At 49.1% G+C, this 23,683-nt stretch overlaps 1 protein-coding gene across 2 annotated transcripts in view; it reads right to left on the reverse strand.

Annotated features, from left to right (window-relative positions):
• The window catches only part of LOC144138022 (uncharacterized), a 298,058-nt gene that overhangs the window by 188,452 nt on the left and 85,923 nt on the right, over positions 1-23,683 (reverse strand). The window contains exon 1 of one of the 2 annotated variants that reach the window (XM_077670100.1): positions 4,475-4,821. The exons of the other annotated variant lie outside the window; for it this stretch is intronic. The gene's annotated coding sequence lies outside the window, so the exon portion shown is untranslated. Of the gene's footprint in view, positions 1-4,474; positions 4,822-23,683 lie in introns of those variants that run through there. 2 annotated transcript variants of the gene reach the window in all.

Here is a 23,683-nt window from a genome sequence, read left to right on the forward strand (position 1 = left end):
ATACAATTCAATTTATTCCAATCCAATCCAATCCAATGCTCCTCGCGCTTGCGCAGCATGGCCCTTCAAGGTCCACGCGAAACTGCTCAACCCCGGCCAGTGTGACTTACGCTACAATACACATGCGTCACGTAATGCGTATACCGTGTGTGTGTCATTGAATCAGCAGTAAGCATGATAATCAAGCTAATCCTAGACAACCACGAAAGCGAAGAATAACCAGCTGAACCTTAGCTCACGCTACGTATAGCCTGGCATAGCCGAGCTAAGCTACTGCGAATTTTTTTTTTGGCGGCGGCTTTGGTCGGCGCTCACCAATCTCACAAACAAGTTAGGGAAAAACCGCCGGAAAGTGGCGAAGTAGTGGCCACTGCTGCATGTTTTCCTTATACAGTGGAACTTCGTTCATACGTTTTTCACCGGGCCGGAAAAAAACAAAACGTAACAACCAGGAAAACTCAGCAGTAACGAAACTTTCGAAAATGAACGAAAACAGCGTAGCTTTGACTTGAAACCATGTATATCTGCAACTTTGGCTTTCGAACCTTAGAAAACTCGAGAATGTTGGATTGCCGCTTTTTGCGATCGATGCAAAACACCACGCGTGGCAATGCAAGGTCCCTAGCGATGTCTACTTTCTTCCGCGCTCGCTGCTTGCCTACTGCGTTTAGTACGTCAAGCGTTTCCCGAAGTGAAAGCGCCTCTCGTTTTCGCGACGCCATCAAGGCACGACGAAGTTCGCGGTTGCAAGTTCAACGGTGTTCTAAAGCTTGAAGCACACGATGACGACGAGAGCGCGTGCTTTTCTGGCGGTAGTGCGTTTACGGCAAACCAGCACTTCCGGCATTCCCAATTGAAATTTCTGTTGTAAGCGCAGTGATGATGATGATAGCATAGAATAACACAGGGCCATCTAGTAATGATGAATCGAGCCCGCGTGCGGCTTCATGTAGTCACTTACGTAGCCAAGCCTGGCCAAGGGTCGTCAAACATCGAAATGGCGGTCCGCCCCTGTTTGCCGGGTGGGTTCGGAGCGTCAGATTGCGACGAATTATCCGGGAACGCATTCTGACCCATGTCGCAGTGAGGATTCTAAAACATGGGACTCTACGTAAGCTGCGCCGGGACTAGACAAAAATAACGTAGCAGCCGGGACAACGCAGCACTCAGGAACGTATACGAGCGGGGTTCTACTGTATCTTGAATATCTTCATGTACTTGGCGATAAATCTGGTATTGTAATTATCGGGACAAAACGTCGTTTTTAATGCACCAAACTTGCATTTCGCCTTGAGTACCCCTTTAAACATGGATGAGCTCATGACCGACAATTACGCTTCGCCTAGTCGCCGTGGTGACTCACTGGCCAAGGCTTAACATTATTGTGGTGAGCACGAGGATGCGGGTTTGATGCCCCACCGCGTTGCCAGTTTTTCTGTTGAACTTGCACGCTTACAAGCTGAAAAAGTCTAAGAGGTAATACCAAGGCCCAACGAAACTGCTGATTTTATAGGCTCAAATTTCCGGAGTGCAGAAACTCAGTGTGGCTGGATATTTTTTAAATACATGCCGAAGGTATTGAAAGGGCTAAGATATTTCCTATGACTGCTGCATTAATTAAAGGCCCGTTCATATATCGAATTGGCTTTTGCTGTCACGGGTAAATTATTCGCATGCCTCAAAACTGCTTCACAGAGTTTAGTCTAACCAACCACTGAAAGTACAAAAACACGCGTAATTTACCCCAAAAACGCGTAATTTGCGCCAAATCTAGATTAGTTAATTTTGATTTGGCGTAAATTACGCGTATTTGTGGATTTCTCACGTGAAGTGTTGTGCTCGTTGATATATCAAGGCTGTTTTTCCTCACCAATGTTACCCACACAAACGCCTGAAAACAAATTTCTAAACTTTTCCCTAAAAACAAGTAAATGGGTGAGCGAGATTTCTGAAATTACACAAATAGAAAATTCATCTTTGACGTCGTGTGAAAATGAAGTGAAAACTCAGTTTTGAAAACACACTTTATGAGAAATGTCTAAGATCTGACCAAATCCACGGAGAAACTGTGGGTCCACAGATTTGAAATTTTGCGATAGAACTCAGTTAAGCTCTGCTCCTTACAGAGCCTTCAGGTAGGCAAAACAATTGGCCGCGCATCCGCTTGTTTCGCTGAAACATGGTCCAAAGATTAAGCCACGGCTCCCCTTCCCACCTTCTTTTGTTCCCTCTTTTCTGCCCCCTCCCACACCTCACGCCCCACCCACCAGGCGTGTGCACGAAACAAAACACGATCGTTTGAAGTTTGCGATTCAGCATTCTTCTGAATTACTTCCTCTCTTTTTTTATCCTTCCCATCCCTCACGCTCTTCCTCTGCGCAGTAGACAGCCCGCCGCAGTGGCTCAGTGGCTAAGGCGTTGCGCTGCTGAGGACGAGGACGCGGGTTCGACTCCCGGCCGCGGCGGCCGCTTTTCTGATGGAGGCGAAAAGCAAAAGAATTCCCCCGCACCTCCCCGAAGGGAATCGTGCAGAAATGCGAACGCATTGGGTGCACCGATGAGTGTGTTGCGAGTAATGGCGTAATAAATGACGAGAGTGTGAACGTAATCATTTATTCATCAGCACCTGTTTGTGTTATCGTTGTACCTGACGGCCACAATCACTGCCTTGTGATCGCTAAAGTGCACGGTCAAAGGGTCTTTGAGAAGCATACGCGCGTCACAGTTTCGCGTAAAGACCAGATCAATGCAACTCCCGTGAATGGTAGTGGGGCACGTGTCGAAGCTGGCAGAGAGACAATGCATAGAGTGCCTGGTCTGCACGTACTCGACCAGCCACTCGCCACTCTTCTTGCGCACGTCAACGTTGAAGTCGCCAACCAAGACTATGGGGTCAGAGGGTTTGGAGCGCACGCGCACACTTTCCATAGCCGCGTCCAGCTGCGCGGCAACAGCGTCTCGAGCGAGGTTGGGCGCGAGGTACACGGTCACCACAAAGACTCCGTCTCCGGTGTAGGCAAGGGTGTACAAGTCCTTGTACGGGGACGTGTCTCGAACGGGAGACGTGGCAACGGCGTGCGATATCAAGTTCCCATACACGTTAGACACGAGACTAACACCGCAGTACTCGCCGTCCTTGCCGCTTCGAGCAAACTAGTACAGCTCGCTTCAAGCGCATGCGTTCGGCATTGAGCGCGGAGAGATAACACCTGCGGGCGCACGCCGACGGAGCACGACAACCCCCGACTAAGAAATGCATTCGCATTTACGACGACGACGACGACGACGACGACGAAGGCAGAACTACGAGGCGCGCGCTCACGTGCGCTCGCGCTGGAGGAATGCAGGCGCACGCCGCTCGATGGACGCAAGACAACCCCCGACTAATAAATGCATTCGCATTTAAAACACCTGTGTGTTCGAGATTTCGGCGCGCGTTAAAGATCCCCAGGCGGTCACAATTAATCGGGAGCCCTCCACTACGGCGCGCCTCATCGCCTATGTAGCGTCGGCACGTGAAACCCCACAATCAATCAAGCAATCTTCCTATACGCTCTTGTAAATCCCACCATGAATACCGGGGAGGTTTGTTCGAATCAGTTCAATTTTCCAGCGTTCGCGTAGCTCGCCCACCAGCTTTTGAGAGAGCACCGCTTTTGTTTTGTAGCCGCAGGCCTCCCGTAGGAGCCCACGTTATTTGTTATAAAACTGCGGCTGATGGTTGCCTATGGCACCTACTGATAGTAAACTTCCCATGGGTATGAAGACGGTTGGGCCCACCAACGCCGTACAAGTTTATTTCTGGGTAGTTCTATGAAAACATCACTTACGGCAGTTTTCTATAATCACACGCCTCCTTATAGAAGTCCATGTATTGACAGCTGGCTAAATTACTAATTGTGTACAACTCTATAATGAACTAACTCACTACGCGAAGTAAGAAATAGGTCGACATGTGTTATACTCATTCATATATTCACTCACCCGGGCATTGCTGGGTACTACCACAACTGAAAGTATAAAAGAAGCTCCACCATTCCTCCTGGGAGGTCGCGGTACTCCTCAGGGAGCAGTGCTCTCTCCCCTGCTGTTTAGCGTTGCCCTAATTGGGCTTCCGCCTCTTCTCAACAACATCCCGGGGATCAGACATGGCCTATACGCGGACGACATTACCATCTGGACGTCCACGGGGTCAATTGGGGCAATGCAGGATCGCTTGCAAGAAGCAGCGGATGTGGTAAGCGAATATGCGAAGTCATGCGGCCTCTGCTGCACTCCGCAAAAATCGGAGTTGCTAGTCGTTTCGCCACGCCAGAAACATGTCCCAGGCACACCCACCATCTGCCTCAAGTTGGATGGCCACACCAGCACTCCATCTCAGCATATAAAGATTCTCGGAATGACCTTTCAAGCAAACAAGACCAACTCACTACTCATTGCCAAACTCAAGACAATGACCGATCAGGTGACTCACATGATACGCCGTATCGCCACGAAAACCCTTGGCATGGGAGAGGTGGACCTGCTTCGGCTCGTCCAGGCCTTCGTCGTGTCGAGGATTATATACGTGTTGCCATACGCTCTGCTCAACATCACCGAGACACAGAAGGTCAACACGATGATCCGCAAGGCCTATAAACAAGCACTCGGACTTCCGGTCTCCACCTCCACCGAAAGACTTCTTCGGCTCGGCATTCACAACACTGCCGAGGAGCTAATTGAGGCTCATCTAACCAACCAAAGAGCGAGGCTGGGGGTTACGGAAACGGGGAGGGCGATCCTCTCACGCCTGAGGCTCTCGGCTCGACTCGACCACCCGCCTGCACTCACGGGAAACCTACCGCACGAAGTCCGTAAAAACATCACGGTAAACCCCCTGCCCCGTAATATGCACCCCGTGTACCACGTCGACAGGAGGAAAGCCAGAGCAAAAGCCATATACAAGATCTATGGCAATCAACCAACAACAACGTATACGGACGCGGCGTCTTATCCGGGTAGGTCCGCGGCGGTTTCCACCGTAGGCGGTTTCCACCGAAAACAAGCCCCGTTGCAGCCTCTCGCTTGCCGGCGACAATACTATACAAGCAGAGGAAGTAGCAATCGCCCTCGCCGTCGTACAAACTAATGCAGCGGTCATTGTCACCGACTCGCAGCAGGCTTGTCGGAATTTCGCTAGGGGACGCCTTCACACAACAACTCTACGCATCATTCAGCAGCAGCGCCTGAAGAGGCTAATCAGGATTGTATGGGCTCCCGCACATCACGGTATCCCTGGAAACGAGGCGGCGGACGCCATCGCTCGAGAATTGACCCACCGAGCGGGCGCCGAGAGCAGCGTTGCCGAACCCGAGCGCATGCAGCCCTTGAACTCTTACGCCGAGATCACGCAGCACTACAGGCTGTCGCGTCAGACACTCGCTCCTCCACACAAATCTCTACCCCGAGAGCACGAACGTCATTTACGTGCTCTCCAGACTAATACATTCCCCCATCCTATCCGGCTTCACCTTTTCGACCGACAGAACTCCCCGCTGTGCCGATTTTGCGGAGAACCCGGAACGCTACGCCATATGGTCGGAGGATGTGACCAATCTCCACTGATTCCTCCCAACCTGCAACTTTCCACTGTCGAGCTTTGGGAGAGCGCCTTGGCGAGCACCAGCCTGGACGACCAGCTTCGGCTGGCTCAAAGGGCTGTCGATGCTGCCCGCGCTCAAGGCATCCTGGACTGAGGACGCCTCCTTCAAGCTTCAGCACAATCCCCCCTGTTGATTTAAATAAACGTTTATTTTCTCTCTCTCCACAAGTTCTCTTTACAAAATAACTGCCACGAAAATTGACTTCAGCGCGGACTGGCGACCGCGCGCACTGAAGCAAAGCGCTTTCCATCCAGCGAAGCACGTTTTGAGGTTTGTGGAACTAGCCTGGTGTAACGTGTGACACACTGCAGAGTCTCAACCGAAGGTTCACCCTCCGAGCGAGACGTCTGCCAGTGAACAGACGCAAGGCCTAAGCACCGAGGGGGCCCTAATTGAAGAGAGTAGGTTTTCGAAGACAACGCAGTTGCCCGTCAGCGAGCTGGTTAAAGCTGCGCATTGCACGTCTGCATTGTACGTAAATTTTCCTGTTGATTTCTTCCTATTGCAACTTACAATTGAACTAAACTCAGAGCCTTTCTCGCACCTTTGCGCCAGAGAGAAGAGCTTGGTATTCGAGAGAGGACGCCATGTGAGAACGTCACTGGGCAGACCGAGGCTGATTCGGTCGCTGTACAAGTGGGGATAGACATCTCGTCATTGTCCTTTAGAGTTTTGTGTGTGCGTGTGCCGCGAGCAGTGTATGTCATGTGTCCGCAATGTGAGCACCGATTAAGAAGGGGAGCTGGTAGCACTCTTGTGACTGCATTGTGCCTTAAGCGTAGCGGACACGCTTCACAAATCGCATAAAACTTTCGATGTATTGTATTTATATTTGCCAACGTGTCGTTTCTTTTCTCGACGTAATATTGAAATTTAAACTACCTGGCTGCCAACGTTTGACTTGAATGTGCGCCATGCTGTCCTCTAGGGGTTGCCGGTTGCTCAGGCTACGGCACATTTTTCGTTTTGGTTTCCCGAGAACCGCGTGCTGTGTGTGAGAAGCAAAATCAAATGTTGGGCAATTTGGTGGATCGTATTTTTAGAGCGCCAAACACACGACAAGACCTTCCGTGTCTTTCTCTCCAATTTTTTTTCGTACATTCGTGCTGTAATTGCTCTTGTGCCGCTTGCTCAGACAATTGTTGACGAAATAAATATTTTTTGAGCGACACTCTAGCTCTGGAGACCGGCTGCATAATTTAATGTTAGTGATGGCGTGTAGCGGTAATATCAATCGCCCAAAACTGAGGCGGAATCTCCCATTTGGGCAGACGGCTTCACTCGCCGTGTTCGCAGTAGGCGGGAGGTTACACCAGCGTTCTACTGTATGTGTACTTCCGGACCCATGTACACGCAGAAGGCGGTTTATATATGAGCGCTACGTTCTGTGCGACGTATCTTGAAGCGTTCGCTAAGTTTTGTCATGCGGTCCCTCGCGGGCATTACCATCAACGACGCTGCGTCAGCCGGGTTGGCTCAGTGGCTCGGGATGTGCTGAATAATCCCGAGTCTTCCACGGCGCGCCTGTGTAGCGTCGCCGCGTTAAACCTCATAATAAATGCATGCCCCCGGTGAAGGGTTCCCAAAGGCCGTATACGCGTGCGCGCCGTCGAAACGCGCATTCTTTCCCTGTAGGTCGCAGCACCATAACAGCAGTGTCCGCGAACAAAATAAAACGACAGGAGAACGGGGAAGGGATGAGTTGGACAAGCTGGTGGCAGCAAGTGTCGTGTGCCCTTTCAGCAAGTGAGCGAGGACGGCTTGCATGAAATAGCAATTTTATACGGCTTTATAAAAATACAAACATTGCAGTACGTGGAACAATAATTTTGTGCCGCGACATCAAAGCGCTGTTTTCCCTTCTCCTTTGCTGGTCGCATGCATACCTCGGCAAAGTTGGCGCGGCTCACTCAAACTCACTCACAATTTTTTTTTTCGAATGACCACTCACTCAAACTCGGACTCAATGCTGAGCAGCACATCTGCGCTCACTCAAACTCAAACTCACATTGAGCGCAAAACTCAGAACTCACTCGGACTCAAAACTCAAAATGTACTCAAACTCAAAATGTAATCAAAACTCAAAATGCACTCAAACTCAAATTGTACTTAAACTCAATATGGACTCAAAACTCAAAATGTACTCAAAACTCAAAATGTACTCAAACTCAAAATGGACTCAAAACTCAAAATGTACTCAAACTCAAAGTGACCTCAAAACTCAAAATGTACTCAAAACTCAAAATGTACTCAAAACTCAAAATGTACTCAAAGCTCAAAATGTACTCAAAACTCAAAATGTACTCAAACTCAAAATGGACTCAAAACTCAAAATGTACTCAAAGCTCAAAATGAACTCAAAACTCAAAATGGGCTGAGAACTCAAAATGAATTCAGAACTCAAATGGCCTCACAGAGATTGAGACAGTGAGAGAGTGAGAGTGTGAGAGTGAGAGTGAGTGTGAGAGTGTGAGTGTGAGTGTGAGAGTGTGAGTGAGTGTGAGTGAGAGTGAGAGTGAGAGTGTGAGTGTGAGTGAGAGTGAGAGTGAGAGTGTGAGCGTGAGTGTGAGTGAGAGTGTGAGTGAGAGCGAGAGTGTGAGTGTGAGTGAGAGTGTGAGTTAGAGTGAGAGTGAGAGTGTGAGTGAGAATGTGAGTGTGAGTTGAGTGTGAGTTGAGTGAGTGTGAGTGAGAGTGAGAGTGTGAGTGTGAGTGAGAGTGTGAGTGTGAGTGAGAGTGAGAGTGAGAGTGTGAGTGGAGTGAGAGTGAGAGGGAGTGAGAGTGAGAGTATGAGTGTGCCCGTGAGTGAGAGTGAGAGTGTGAGTGTGAGTGAGAGTAAGAGTAAGAGTGAGAGTGTGAGAGTGAGAGTGAGAGCGTAAGGGAGAGTGAGAGTGTGAGTGTGAGTGAGAGTGTGAGTGTGACTGAGAGAGAGTGAGAGTGTGAGTGTGAGTGAAAGTGAGTGAGAGTGTGAGTGTGAGTGAGAGTGTGAGTGTAAGTGAGAGTGAGAGTGTGAGTGGAGTGAGAGTGAGAGTGAGAGTGAGTGAGAGTGAGAGTATGAGTGTGCCCGTGAGTGAGAGTGAGAGTGTGAGTGAGAGTAAGAGTAAGAGTGAGAGTGTGAGAGTGAGAGCGTGAGGGAGAGTGAGAGTGTGAGTGAGAGTGTGAGTGTGACTGAGAGAGAGTGAGAGTGAGAGTGTGAGTGTGAGTGAAAGTGAGTGAGAGTGTGAGTGTGAGTGAGAGTGTGAGAGTGAGTGTGTGAGTGTGAGTGAGAGTGAGAGTGTGAGTGTGAGTGGAGTGAGAGTGTGAGTGTGAGCGTGAGTGAGAGTGTGAGTGTGTGAGAGTGTGAGTGAGTGAGAGCATGAGTGAGAGTATGAGTGAGAGTATGAGTGTGAGTGTGAGTAAGAGTAAGAGTGTGAGTGTGAGTGTGAGAGTGTGAGTGTAAGTGAGAGTGTGAGTGTGAGTGTGAGTGAGAGTGAGAGTGAGTGAGAGTGAGAGTGTGAGTGAGAGTGTGAGAGTGTGAGTGTGAGTGAGAGTGTGAGTGAGAATGAGAGTGCGACTGTGAGTGTGAGTGAGAGTGTGAGTGATAGTGAGAGTGATAGTTTGAGTGTGAGTGTGATTGTGTGTGAGTGTGAGTGTGAGTGGAGTGAGAGTGAGAGTGTGAGTGTGGGAGAGAGTGTGTGAGAGTGTGAGTGTGAGTGTGAGTGTGAGTGAGAGTGAGAGTGTGAGTGTGAGTGAGAGTGAGAGTGTGTGTGAGTGTGAGTGAGAGTGTGAGTTAGAGTGAGAGTGATAGTGAGAGTGTGAGTGAGAATATGAGTGTGAGTGTGAGTGTGAGTTGAGTGTGAGTTGAGTGAGTGTGAGTGAGAGTGAGAGTGAGAGTGTGAGTGTAGTGAGAGTGAGAGTGTGAGTGTGAGTGCGAGTGTGAGTGAGATTGAGAGTATGAGTATGAGTGTGAGTGTGAGTATGAGTGAGTGAGAGTGAGAGCGTGAGTGTGAGTGAGAGTAAGAGTGAGAGCGTGAGTGTGAGTGTGAGAGTGAGAGTGTGAGTGTGAGTGTGAGTGTAAGTGAGAGTGTGAGTGTATGTGAGAGTGAGAGTGTGAGTGAGAGTGAGAGTGAGAGTGTGAGTGAGAGTGTGAGTGAGAGTGTGAGAGTGAGAGTGTGAGTGAGAGTGAGAGTGTGAGTGTGAGTGGAGTGAGAGGGTGAGTGTGAGTGTGAGTGAGAGTGTGAGTGTGTGAGAGTGAGAATGTGAGAGTGAGTGTGAGTGGGAGTGGGAGTGTGAGTGAGAGTGTGAGTGTGAGTGTGAGTGAGAGTGTTAGTGTGAGTGAGAGTGTGAGTGTGAGTGAGTGAGTGAGTGTGAGTGAGTGAGTGAGCGTGTGAGTGTGAGTGTGTACTTTTGCTATATACCTTTTGCTATATCCTCGTATTTATAACCATAAAGCATTTTTATATTTGTCCCACGTGATCCCCCTCGACGAGACCTTTAATTTGATAACCCACACACCCTAGCAGGGTCATATGGAATTCATACCAGCCAAAATAACCATGACTCTCATGACTGTAACCAGGACGCATTATTTATGTGTCCGATGTGATTCCCCTAACTGGAACCTTCAATTTGACGCCCCACATGCTTCAGCGGCCTCACCTTGAATTTAACCCAATCTATGACTCATAATGACTATCTCATGATTCGAACTACGAAGCCTTTTTCATTTGTACCACGTGATTCCCCTCGTCAAGACCGTAAATTTGATACCCTACACGCCCTAGCGGGGTCACTTCGAATTTTACCCCAATATAAGACTCGCCATAACAATCTAATGGTTACAACCAGGAAGCATTTTTGTATTTCTCCCAGGTGATTCCGCTCATCAAGACCATTAATTTGATACCCATCACATCCTAGCAGAATCAATTTGAAATTAAACCAATCAATGACTAACCATGACTATCTCACGATATAGCCCTACCACATTTTCGTCCGACGTGATTTCCCTTATCGGAACCTTCAGTTTGATGCCCCGGACACCCAGTGGCATCAATGTGACTTTTAACCAAATTTATGACCCATTTTGACTATGTCATGATAATAATCAGGAAGCACGTGATTACCCTCGTCGAGACCTTTAATTTGATACGCCACACGCCCTAGCGTCATGAACTTGAATTTTAACCGAATCTATGATTTACCATGACTACGTCAAGATATATCCATAACTCATTTTTGTCCCGAATGATTCCCCACATCGAGACCTTGAATTTGATTCCCCACATGCCCTCGCAGCGTCATTTTGAATTTTAACCCAATCTATGACTCATTATGACTGCCTGATGACTACAATCAGGAAGCATTTTTTTATTTACCCCACTTGATTCCGTTAATACGGACCTTTCATTTGATACCTTACACGCCTTAGCCTCATCAGTTTCACTTTTCACCCAATCTAATGTGGTCATTATTCTGTCTTAAGGGGCGCTGCCTAGTCAATTCAGCTAATTCATTTGAAACAGCAGAAAGGACAGCCCCCGCCCCCATTTCCCCCCGGCTCTCACCTCTTCCTTTGTGACCCCTAGTATATCAAGCCGTTAACAGTAGCAGGCGAACAACCAACACGCCAGCGCCGCCGTGTGCTTTCCCACCACCCTTTCCCACGCTCTTAGTGGATCCGTCAGGAGGGAAAGTTAAGACAACCCTTTTTTATGACCTCACCAGTGAATTATCACTCACGCGCCCAGCCGCGAAAATTAGGTATACAGCAAGTGCTTATGGCCATGAAAATTCAACAAGAAACTAAAAAAACTCAGACACCCCCTCCCTCCCAACCGATCATGCAGATCGCGATTGGTGCCGTACCCGCAGGAAACCTGAATTCCGAGCCCACAGTGACGCATGAAACTTAACAGCCAACCATAGCTGCCTACTAGGCTACTCATATGTACTCAAACTCAAAATGGACTCAAAACTCCTATGTACTCAGAACTCAAAATATACTCAAAACTCAATATGTAATCAAACTCAAAATGTACTCAAACTCAAAATGTACTCAGAACTCAAAATGGACTCGAACTCAAAATGTACTCAGAACTCAAAATGGACTCAAACTCAAAATGGACTCAAACTCAAAATGTACTCAGAACTCAAAATGGACTCAAACTCAAAATGCACTCAGAACTCAAAATGGACTCAGAATTCACTAGGTCTCAGGCGTACTCAAACTCAATCGTACTCAAACTCAGTCGGGATCACTTGGCTCAAACTCACTCAAGCTCAAACTCACCATGCCACACTAGCCTCGCGCTCACCCAAACTCAAACTCACGCGTGAGTTTGAGTCCAAATGAGTCTGAGTGAGTGGACTCATGAGTGAGTTCGCCGACCTCTGGTCGCATGTACCGCCCAAAGCGTGACCTTTAATGCCGTTTTGAAAAACGATATGGTTTTGACTTCGCTTTGACCGAAATGCGCACATAAGCAAAGGGGTTGTTTATTTCGTGCCACGGATGAACAGAGGGCAACAAATCACTTTTGAAGTTGCAACTACTTTCGAAAACAGATCAAATCTGTAAGGGATTTCGATTTTTTTTTGCTTTATTACACATAGAGGTGAAACGTCACGTCTGTTTCGCCGAAAGTCTATTAAGCTACACAGCAAGGCAAAGTCCTAGAGGTACCGCCAAGAACAATTAAAAGAAAAGGTCCACTAGTAAACATGCACGCAATGCGAAGAAAAAGAAAATGAAATATATTTTCACGGTGATACTGGTCTTGTCTATATTTGCACAATTTGTCAGTGCAGATGTAAAGTTTTCGTTATTTCTATACTGCACGTGGCGCTTCGGAATATCCGTGCAACGTACGCGGCATAATACTGAAATATATTTAATACAGCGTTTTGAAGGGTCCCTAAACCGGGTTTTAAAGTCGCGATTTTACGCACACAATCACTGGAGTACTACCCAAGGTACGTCCTTACGCAAGAATGGTTTAAACGCGTTGAGCATTAACCGAGTTCGCGCATTAAAAAGGGCCAGCAACGAGGCCTGGCGGTTTCACCCTCTCCTCGCGCCTCGGAAGCACTGTGCAAGCTATGACGTCTCTGACCCGACGCAAGATTACCTAGAGAAACAGGACAAGGTCCTTGCGGCTTCGAGATAGGCGCAGCCATTTTCTCTACTCGGCAGTACGTCATGCTCTTTTTTTTTTTGGCAGCCGACGCGCATGCTCCGCCAACTGCCGACAAACAGGGCCACTCGGCGGTCGGCACTCTCGCACTGCCGGGCGGTTGGGCTTCAAGCATCGGCCGTGCTTGCGTGGGTACGTCAGTTATAGAATAGCTGCCTCAGTACCTGGGGTTCACATCTACAATCGGGGCAGAGGTTAAGTGCCATTTTGCCGTCGATACAGCTCCAGAAAGATGCAAGTGGACCCGGGACATCTGTACGGGCCTCCTGTTGCCGACAGGCTTAGAGGTGTCCGTAGAAAAGACCCAATACTGCGACGTGCATGGCATTCAGTTGAGCAGTGCCCGTCTACACTCCACTGTGTCCACCCCGTGACGGCTGGTTGCGCGGGCGTCCCCATTCACAAGAACGGTGGACCGCAAGTGTGAATAACGAACTACATCCCTCATGGCGACCCTTTCCACGTCTGATCCGGGGCATCTCCGGCATTTTCGGCGGGGACTCCCAGAACATAGCACGTCGACTGGTACAGACCATCCTGGTTGCCAGGCCCGCCTATACTGTGATGTTCTGTGGCTTCGTTCAGTACAAACTCTAGTAACCGGAGGTCCTATGTCGCACTGCTCTAAGGGCCGTAATGCATCCTCCCGGCCACAGCCGCGCCTCAGGGCTCAAGGCTTCATGGGGTTGACTACGCTAGCTGACACTATGAAGGTGCTTCAGAACACTGGCATCTGACCATCCAGGTCACCCCCTACGGCAACAGCCCGAATATGCAGGCATGACCAACCGTGGGACGACGTGCTGGTTACGAGGCGTCGTAGGGTACCTCGAAAACACAGCGTCAGGCTTTTGCTCCGCAACGGTCTACCAACGCTCACGGTACCGCCTTACCTGGACGCGACAGTCCGCATTCCTTGTGCATATACGTTGGCGCCTCGTGACAAACTTCTACAGTACTGGTGCTCCTAGATGCAGTCGTGTGTCTCAATGCCGAACATGCCATTCTCACGTATCTACACCAGACGGACCTCCACGCTATTCATGACCAGCACGCAGTGCCTTAGAACTCCAGTCAACACTACCAATGCACTGGCATTTTCTCCTACTGTGGGGAGGCTCTCCGAGCACTGAGAGTGTTTTGATGCTGGTAATGGCGGGCCCACCACAGCAAACGTGCTTGCATGCCAGTTTGCGGAGCCCTGACTTGTGCGGTTGATACCCAGTCTCTAAGGAAACCTTGTAAATGGGCTTCCCTATCAGAAGGCTAGCAAGTCGTCATTTTTGTACTGCCGGCAACAAAAGACCACCGTCATGAGGACACGAGTTGGGACCTTGAAGAGGAGCGTAACCGCCGGCGCCAAGACCGTCTAAATCAGGCTGGAAATGACGGTACCTGACAATTGAAGTCCCATGCCGCTTAGCCTATTGCCGGCGGCAGAACGTTTTCTGAACCGAGAGATTGTCATCAGTGCAGGCGTGGTACCACGTCAGCAGCAATGCCATCGGTTCGACAGCCACACGAACACGTGCACTGGAGCTGACATTCTTGGACTTCACACAAGGGGATCCCCCTTCGCTGACTCTCCGAGTTCGAATCATGACCTTGTGGCGCCATCATCCGCACCACTGCCTACGGTCAGGCATTAGGCATGTAACTGCATGGTGACAAGAGACATTTCACTTCTCGTGTGGTCGTGCGCGGGCACCCGACAGCTGTGCACCGGTCATTGCCCGCCATGGGTTCGAATGTCACAACGAAGGATAGTTTCCACCTTGAAGTCGACATCCACTGACCTTAAAATCTTTGTGGACTTTGGTATCATATGCTAGCATGCACTGACATTAATAATCCGTTTCCCCGTTACCCCAATGCGGCCAAGTGCTATCTCGCAAATACAATTTATTCTGTTCTCTCTTTCAGCGCATGAATGCCCTTTTCGAAGGACAGGCCAGAAACTGGCGTCCAGGCGTGGTTGCATTTCCATTCGCTTCCTCCTTCTCCATTAGAATTGATGGCGACGGATATTGTACCTTAACGTTGTCAATAAATTCTGCCTATAGGCGATTTGACAACTGGTTGCAGCACTGCAAAAGCTAGTCTGCTTTCATCCGGTCACGAAGGCGGGCACTTACGCGCTGCGTTATCCCCTGCTTGCTTTCACCCTTTCCCTGGCAGATAGAGCGCCCTTAGCGCGACCTCATGTGACTCAAAGCGGACGTAAGTTCGACTTCGAACAGACAAGAATTTTAAAATATTCTATTTTTCAGAAGTGTATTTTGCTTCCTTCAAGTTTTTTTTTTATGTCTTGAAAGCAACTGCACCACAACGTCGTGTAGTACGTTTTTCTTTGTTGGATTTCGTTCTATGGAACGCTGTACGAGTGTCACGAGTTGCGCTTGCGCCTCAAAGAAGCGATAGAAACGCGCCCTTCAGTGCCGATAAGAGCAGCGCCCCAAGCAAAGCAGCCGCTTTTTTGTGAGTTTAGTTGCGCGTCTACGTGTACGATGTCGCTTCAGTGAAAGCAGTGAGTTCTCAAATATTGTACATGCGGTAGCATGCCACCAGGAAAACGCTGGCTACATCGGTATAGAAGAAAAGACTGCATCGGTATAGAAGAACAGGCCAATAATAGTTTTTCTATCTTTTGTTGATTTGCCGTTTGCCTTCGTACATGGCGGAGACCCCCAGTCCCAGTTATTTCTTTTTTCTTTAGGGTAGTTTATTTGTCGCCTTCTCTTGGCGATGAAACCTCTAATGGAACCACCACGAATTACAGCTAAATATTTCTTACGAATTACTACCAAACTGTTTCTTCACAAATAATTAAACTAGTAATAGGAGTGTCATGAACGTATCCCTAAAGAAATGGTTTGGCGTCTTCAATAATGAATGCATCAGGTACAGTCACCGAAATCTTTAACTAGCGCGTGCCAGCGACGACTTTTCTGTGCGTGAGCGCAATATGGCGCGGCCAAGTTCCAAAGAGGTTGAGGCTAAGCGCATGCTCATTAAGCGCCCTCAGCTGATCCCATGGTCTGCTAGGCTGTTCCTTCATAAAAATGTCTCCCCATACAAGCGCGGTGCAAACGAACAGGCAGCGTGAGTAAGCGAATGATTTTGCTAGTATTTTATGTTTCGAAGATCAACGTTGCAGCACACACGATTGATAACTAACCTTCCTACAGATGAAAAAAATATCGCCAATCCACCCTGTGGCTGTGGTTGGAAAGCAAAGCTGTAAACGGGACCCACAACGATTACCCATGCGACGTCACTTAAATTCACTCACGTCGCTCTACAAATAGCGAAACAAGAGGGAAGTGAAATGCACTTACCCACACCCTCTATTAATTCAAAGAGATATTCTTGGTAAGGTTAAGTAATGCATGAAGCATGAACGGTGGTTGGTTGAGTTGTATTGGTGTAGCACATGGGTAGAAACTCTTGTTTTATAAAATTAAAGCTCAAAACCGGTGTTAGATGATCTCACTTATCCGTCTCTGCCGTCGCGGACGGAGGCGACGAGATGGGCGTCAGAGACGGCGGAGGAGGAGGAGAAGCAAGAGGAAAAGCTTCTAAGCTTCTATTCAGATTTCTGAACGGCCAAGAGTGCAGGCCAGGGGAGTGGTTCCTTCTTCACTGTAGCCCATATTCAGTGCGCGCTGCCTGTGCTCAGTCCACCAGCTGAAGCTGGGTAGGCAGAGAGGGGCTGGACAGCAGCATCTCCCATTTCTCTTGTTCGGTAGTTGACGGATAGAGAGGAGGGTACTCAGGGCTAAAGTCACACACCCCGATCATGTGGCAGAGTGTTCCTACTTCTGTGCAAAATTTACACTCAGCGTCGTAGTGATTCCGGTGCATTAAGTGAAGACGCGTCGGGTGTCGGAAGAAGCCAGGCTGTATGAGCCGTAAGGTAGTTTGTTGTTCTATGGAAAGGTCAGGGTAAGGCGAAGGCAGGGTCTGTCTCTGACGGCTATAATGCTGGGTTATGTCCCTGAACCAGACAAGCGGGTGGCTTTCCTCGTGCAGCTTCCTAGCACGGGGGGTAAAAGTGCAGGCTTGGTGGGCGTATTCGTTGCCCTCCATGGAAGCATGAGCGGGTGTCCAGATGAGCTGAATGGAACCATTTGGGGAGTGGAATTTTAGCACACGCAGTGCAGGTCGGAACAAAAATCCCGACTGCTGATTCCGGTAGGCTTTGTGGGAATCGCTGACTACCTTACGAACCCCTGGTTGAGTGAGAGACAAGGCGATGGCTGCCTCTTCTGCTGCCGTCATGTATTCGGTCTTCAGTGAGGTATAAGCAAGGAGGTTGGTTGTGGAGGTAGCCATGATGATGCCGTACGGCTGACCTCCACGTGTAGATAACCGCATGATCCCCAACAAAGGTGGTGTTGAGTGCTAAAGCCCGTGCATGTAGGCAACCCTCGTCGTGTGAGGGGTACATATTTCTAAGCAAAGGGAGCATCTTTAGTTCTTGCTGTCAAAAGTCCAGGCGTACATCAAGCGGAGTGACATTCAGTGCTTCCCAGCCAATATGATGTAGAATGCAGCGACCCGCCGCAGTTCTGCTCATTCGGAGCGTCTGGAAAGAAAGATGGCCCTCTATCTGCTCTTGCACCCTGTTGTAGAGCCCCATGCTAAGCAGCCTCTCTGTGGACACACTCACGGGAAGACCAGTGTCTTGCTCAACCACCTTTCTAATCAATATATAAAGCATCTCATGTCCTCCTTGCCGAGAAGAAAGCAGGGGGTTGACGTATGTGATTTTCGAGACGACAAAAGCTTGAATTTATCGAAAGGTATCGGATTCATTTAGGCCTTGCTTCTTTGTGTCAACTCGCCTTATCATTAGTATGATTTTGTTGATGCTGTGTTTGGGGCGCTGCAAGGATACGTCACTCCTTGTTTTGGCCTGAAGATGTAGGCCCAGGATCTTGATGCTGGGGCTTAGAGTTATGGCCTGGCCATCAAGGAGTATTTCAATGTGTTCCTTGAGGTGTCGTTTGGCGTTTGGCGGACGACAAGGAGCTGAGATTGTTTACGTGAACAGTGGTCGCCACAGGCTTTAGCACATTGGCGTACTATAAGTGAGATGCCATGGGTTGGTGTGAGCTTCTTTTACCACTATCGCGTGGTATTCAGCGAGAATGCAGGAGTTAAACCCATAGATGTGCTTGGTGAGTGCACAACTTGTCTTCCCCGTCCCCACGTGGGCTCGTAGCTAAAATTGGTAAGACAACGGGCTCTTGCTTTGTTGCTCTATTAGTTCCAGGTTCGAATCCTGGCGGTGCCACTGAATTCTTTTATTTGCTCGCAGGAGTTTTCTGTTGACACTAACGGTCGCGATAGAACCCTTGGCGGGTAGAGGTAAAAAGCTTTGCTTTAAAAAGCGTTTACGCCAGGAAGTAGCAAATGAATAATTTATGTTCTTCGGCTTACTTCATGTTTGGGCGTGTTCGGGTTATCTTTAGATCTCCTTTGCTCGATTTATTGCTGCACCGTTGACCTTCGGGGCATAAAATGCGAGAGAAATCATTCGTTTACTCGCGCTGCCTGTTCGTTCGCAGCGCGCATGTATGTGGTGACGTTCTGAAGATGGAACAGCATAGCAGACGATGGGCCCAGCTGAGCGCGCATTCTGAGCATGCGCTTAGCCTCAACATCTCTAAAACTTGGCCCTGTCCTTTGGTGCTCACGCAAAGCAAGGTCGTCGCTCGCACGTGCTAATTAAAGATTTTGGCAACTGTACATGTCAAAACTGCTGTTTTAGTTTTGTAAATGTGAAATACTGTGATTTGTTCCCGCGGTCTTCAACCATAGACGAGTAGAACATGTGCTGGAAAAACGCGCACTTGCTATTTGTGTTATGCGATAGGAAATGATTACGTGTTGTTTGCATTCGCAGGATACAATTTATTTGTATTTAAAGATGTGTCCGGGTTATTGAATGCATTGTGACTGTAACAATAACAACGCAAGGAAACTTGCCGGTTCATTTAGGTGGAAATTTTTCTGCTGCAGCGGAGACGCACCAACTGTCGCGTGTCATGTAATCGCCGTGTAAACTGTAAATGCCGCTGGGCCACAAGCATATGGCAGGAACGCAAAGAATGACAAGCGGTGCTACGGGCTTGGATTATCACGGATTTCCGGTTGAATAAACTTGCCTTGTAGCAACGCTGACATCAGGGGCAGAGATTTCGCCTTGGCTCACTCATAAAGGCTCGCATAAGCCCCGAGGGGTCTTGGGAGCCCAGAATGTTGGTCGCCAACTTATCCGCAACAAGAAACGTGAGCGCAGAACCGCAGTTTTCCAGGGCTGGTTGTTTGCTGTCGCTCTTAGTAAGACTATGTCATCAGATGACCCGGCGACTGAGCTGATACAAAAAACGAAGTGGCCACGCCTTCACGTAATATCACGCACAAAAAATAAATTGCCCACGCGAGCAAAGAACTCAGAAGGCGGGGTTCGTGGTTATCCATGATTAAAAACAAAACAAAATTGGAGCACTTCCAGCAAGGGTACACGGTGTGATGTTTACCCCGTCAGTCAAGAGTAGAATCCTACTCTTGACTGACGGGGTAAACGTCATTAGCTTCCGTCATCGCAGCCATCCCCACCTCACTGGTCACAATCGAAGAGGGAGGCAAGAAAGGAGCTACTGCCAGTTAGAATTGTGCTGCTATGGACTTGGGTTTCCATGAAACTCCATGACATGGCCTAGCAACCACAGAAGAAGTCACGTGAAGCAGAGGTCACTACCACCCTTTCCGCGCAGACGGGCGATGGGGGTATTTTTTTTTTCTTCGCTGATGAAAGCTGGTATGTTGAAAATATTGTGGTTCCTGATTTTCGGGGGACTCTGGCGGAGTTGAGCCCCCAATAAAATGGACCTTAATTTATGATTGTTAAAGTACCCAAAGGATGAATGCGCCATTTATGCGTACCGCACGATAATAAGAATCGTTGCTTGTTAGCGCAAAGAAATATTCGGGTGTCAAAAAGGGAAACTTTTGTGTGGCACTTCCTGTTCTTTTTTAGTGTTTCTATCGCAGTGGATTTATTTTTAATAAAGCAGTTAATTTGCCACATTTCTGCGTCATCATGCCAAGCCACTCTCCAATTGCGAGCAGGGGGAAAGCTCTCTGAAGTGCTGGAATTCGAAGTAGCAGGCGTAAGCCGCAGCCGGCTTGCAATCCATGTGAATGATGTCCGCAGATATTCGCAAGGAGTTTTAGTGTATTTTAGGACCCTTATTTTTGTTGCTAGAAGGATTGGAGTGCTGTCGATAGTTTCGACTTTATAGTTGGCAGATTTCATATGCATGAACTCCAGGGCTTATAAATGCGGAGGCAGAGTTCACAGGTTAAAAGAAGGCTTTCTTTGGGTGCACTGGCTTCTTCAGTTGAGCCAGCAATAGAGCAACGAATCAGGCTCGTAGTATTAGGATCCTATTAGAGGCATACTATGACTGCGCTGCGGCAGCCACTACCTCAGAAATTGGCGGCCTGGATGCAGGAGAGCCGGGCTCAGTCCGCCCGAAAGCCGAGTTCCACACGCAGGAAACGAACTTCCTCCCGGAGAGGGATGACCATTCCGCTTTGCTAAGCAAAACTTTGCGCACCTACTCAGAGAAGCCAACCGATTTGATCCAGCCATTTGGTTAGTAAGAACTGAAGTGCGGTCCAACGTGTTGGTGAACAGAGCACGGAAAATCTGGGCACCCGGTAGGGACGGTGGAAGAGGCAGCGTAGAGAATAGGGCGGAGTAGGCCAGGCGGCTGACGTTGTTCGCCGGGAACACTTCTCGACGTTTAGCCGCTGCCTCGAGCTTCCGGGACATCAGAAGATGCCGCTACAGGTCTGGTCTACACTTCTCGTATGCACATTTGTGACGAGATAGGCAGGGGAAAATCCTGTTTACAGAAAAACAGTATGAGAGCGCAGTATGCAGGCACCCCTACATATAGTAATGAAGAAGGATTGAGGCCACATCACACGCAATTGAACCCACTTACCCTGCCGCATTGGAAGAACATGTGTGACTGTGGGTATTCAGCTCAAGAATACATTGTGACCCTCCCCTCCACCACGATTTTAGGCGTGTGCATATCAGTGTTAGGCGCCCAGTTATTCTGATTTTCTAATCCATAAACCTATCGATCAAGTTAAGTTCTTTAGGTTATTAATAAGAGTATCCCCTAAATCGTTTTATCCGTTAAGCTTTACTAAGATGCGGACATTTCTCTGGGCTGGAGGAGGAGAAGGAAAAAACTATTCAAACGCAACGTTAAGCGTCGAGAATGTCCCGGGCCAGGTTAACCAACGCCAACTGTTCCGTGAGCTGTTCCGAGGCTAGCCAAGTCCGCCACACTTGAGTAGGAGGGTGTGGAAAATGGGGTGATTGAATTGCAATGAAGCAGGAGGAGAAAATTCAGTGTTCTAAATTAGCGTATTGTTTGGGACAATTGGGACATGCTGGGCAGTGTCGGAGATGGTAGAGAAAGGAACTAGCAGGCGTAAGGAGGGTATTTACCTGTATGCGTCGAAGAATGCGTAGTCGCGTGGTAGTTTGATTTATGTCTGGAACAGGAAGTGTACCAAAAGTTTCTCTGATGTTCTTGTAGTGAAGCTTTCTTTCTTGTTTGCAGTGGAGAGTAGTATCCGACGTCGGTGGATAAGGCCAGGGAACCCCAGGCCACGGCCGCTCGACGGTAACAAGGCCTTGTTTCCATCGAGAGGCCGTGCCCAGGCGCCCTGTGCAGAAGTTCGCGGGCGAGGCTATGCACTACTTCATTGCCTGGTATTCCAGCTTGACCAGGAATCCACCTCAGTGTGACAGTGTGGGGACGTAGCTTTGTTAAGGCGCGGTGGCTCAGTGGCTAAGGCGTTGCGCTGCTGAGCACAAGGTCACGGGTTCGATTCCCGGCCGCGGCGGCCGCTTTTCTGATGGAGGCGAAAAGCAAAAACGCCCGTGTGTACGAGATTTCGGCGCACGATAAAGATACCCAGGTGGTCAAAATTAATCCGGAGCCCTCCACTACGGCACGCCTCATCGCCTGCGTTGCGTCGGCGCGTTAAACCCCACAATCAATCAATCAATCAGCTTTGTTAAGGCTTTGCGTAGATCATACTGTAGCTCTTCAGGAATCCTACCCACGTGAATGGCGCGAATAGCTTGCATTGAATCGGTGTATATGGTATATCTTTAGGTGTTAGGGGGTGCTAAGCAGAGGTCCTGAATACTGTTTTGCACATGCAGATTTACATCGTGCTATCGACTGCACCAATTATAGGGCCCCTAGCAGAGCCCACTCATAAAATGGCAGCTTCCAGAGCGAAGAAGTTAACAAGATCTGTACCCGCCGAGGCGGCTCAGTGACTAAGGCGTTGTGCTGCTGCGTCCAAGACGAGGGTTCGATTCCCGGCCGCGGCGGCCGCTATTCTGATGGAGGCGAAAAGCGAAAACGCCCGTGTGTACGAGCTTTCGGCGCACGATAAAGATCCCCAGGTGGTCAAAATTAATCCGGAGCCCTCCACTACGGCACGCCTCATCGCCTGCGTTGCGTCGGCGCGTTAAACCCCACAATCAATCAATCAATCAGCTTTGTTAAGGCTTTGCGTAGATCATACTGTAGCTCTTCAGGAATCCTACCCACGTGAATGGCGCGAATAGCTTGCATTGAATCGGTGTATATGGTATATCTTTAGGTGTTAGGGGGTGCTAAGCAGAGGTCCTGAATACTGTTTTGCACATGCAGATTTACATCGTGCTATCGACTGCACCAATTATAGGGCCCCTAGCAGAGCCCACTCATAAAATGGCAGCTTCCAGAGCGAAGAAGTTAACAAGATCTGTACCCGCCGAGGCGGCTCAGTGGCTAAGGCGTTGTGCTGCTGCGCCCAAGACGAGGGTTCGATTCCCGGCCGCGGCGGCCGCTTTTCTGATGGAGGCGAAAAGCAAAAACGCCCGTGTGTACGAGATTTCGGCGCACGATAAAGATCCCCAGGTGGTCAAAATTAATCCGGAGCCCTCCACTACGGCACGCCTCATCGCCTGCGTTGCATCGGTGCGTTAAACCCCACAATCAATCAATCAATCAGCTTTGTTAAGGCTTTGCGTAGATCATACTGTAGCTCTTCAGGAATCCTACCCACGTGAATGGCGCGAATAGCTTGCATTGAATCGGTGTATATGGTATATCTTTAGGTGTTAGGGGGTGCTAAGCAGAGGTCCTGAATACTGTTTTGCACATGCAGATTTACATCGTGCTATCGACTGCACCAATTATAGGGCCCCTAGCAGAGCCCACTCATAAAATGGCAGCTTCCAGAGCGAAGAAGTTAACAAGATCTGTACCCGCCGAGGCGGCTCAGTGGCTAAGGCGTTGTGCTGCTGCGCCCAAGACGAGGGTTCGATTCCCGGCCGCGGCGGCCGCTATTCTGATGGAGGCGAAAAGCGAAAACGCCCGTGTGTACGAGATTTCAGCGCGCGTTGAAGATCCCCAGGTGGTCAAAATTAATCAGGATCCCTCCAGTACGGCGCCCCTCATCGCCTGTGTTGCGTCGGCGCGTTAAACATCTTCATCAATCAATAGATCAAGAATAGCCTATGCAGGATTTTATTCTAGCTGTATACATTTGGTTGTTACTATACCCATGGGCAAACTTATATCTACTGACTAATTGATTAAATTATCGGTCGATTGTTGTCCTAAGGAGTCTCTCTCGTGTGCACATCGCTACGTCCTGCTTCCCTCAGTGCAGCGTGGCAGCCCGACGATTAAACAAAGGGGGCTTAGGACAACTGTCGGCGAACCTTGCTTACGACGGGCATAATTTTTCCTGACGCGACCCAGGCCC

The sequence above is a fragment of the Haemaphysalis longicornis genome, unplaced genomic scaffold (genome assembly GCF_048455015.1).
Source record: "Haemaphysalis longicornis isolate Haplotype H1 unplaced genomic scaffold, Haemaphysalis longicornis Haplotype H1 scaffold_1, whole genome shotgun sequence".
In the NCBI taxonomy this organism is placed as follows: Eukaryota; Metazoa; Arthropoda; class Arachnida; order Ixodida; family Ixodidae; genus Haemaphysalis; species Haemaphysalis longicornis.